Below are 375 nucleotides of genomic sequence, written 5' to 3' on the forward strand. Positions count from 1 at the left end.
ATTGACATAGACAGTGGGATCGAGTACACCCTCAGCAAGTGTGGAGCTGGCACCAAGCCGAGTGGTGCAGTCGATACACCAGAAGGAAGGGATGGCATCCAGAGGGACCTGGAAAAGCTTGAGAGGGGGGCCCATGTGAACCTAATGAGGTTCAACAAGGGCAAGTGCAAGTACAGACTGGGAGAAAAACTCATTGAGAGCAGCCATGTGGAGAAGGACTTGGGGGCTGTGTTGAATGAAAGGCTTGACATGAGCCGGCAGTGTGCGCTTGCAGCCCATTAAGCCAACTACATCCCAGGCTGCATGAACAGAGGAGAGGCCAGCAGGTCAGGGGAGGGGATTGTGCCCCCCTGCTCTGCCCTTGTGAGGCCTCAC

General features: G+C 55.7%; 1 protein-coding gene and 1 long non-coding RNA gene across 3 annotated transcripts in view; one reads left to right on the forward strand and one right to left on the reverse strand.

The window, feature by feature from the left end:
* The window catches only part of SRGAP1 (SLIT-ROBO Rho GTPase activating protein 1), a 150,840-nt gene that overhangs the window by 26,303 nt on the left and 124,162 nt on the right, over positions 1-375 (forward strand). The gene's annotated exons all lie outside the window — the stretch shown is intronic.
* The window catches only part of LOC310893037, a 49,456-nt gene that overhangs the window by 18,171 nt on the left and 30,910 nt on the right, over positions 1-375 (reverse strand). The window lies entirely within an intron of this gene.

The sequence above is a fragment of the Anser anser genome (assembly GCF_964211835.1).
Source record: "Anser anser genome assembly, chromosome: 1".
NCBI classification, from domain to species: domain Eukaryota; kingdom Metazoa; phylum Chordata; class Aves; order Anseriformes; family Anatidae; genus Anser; species Anser anser.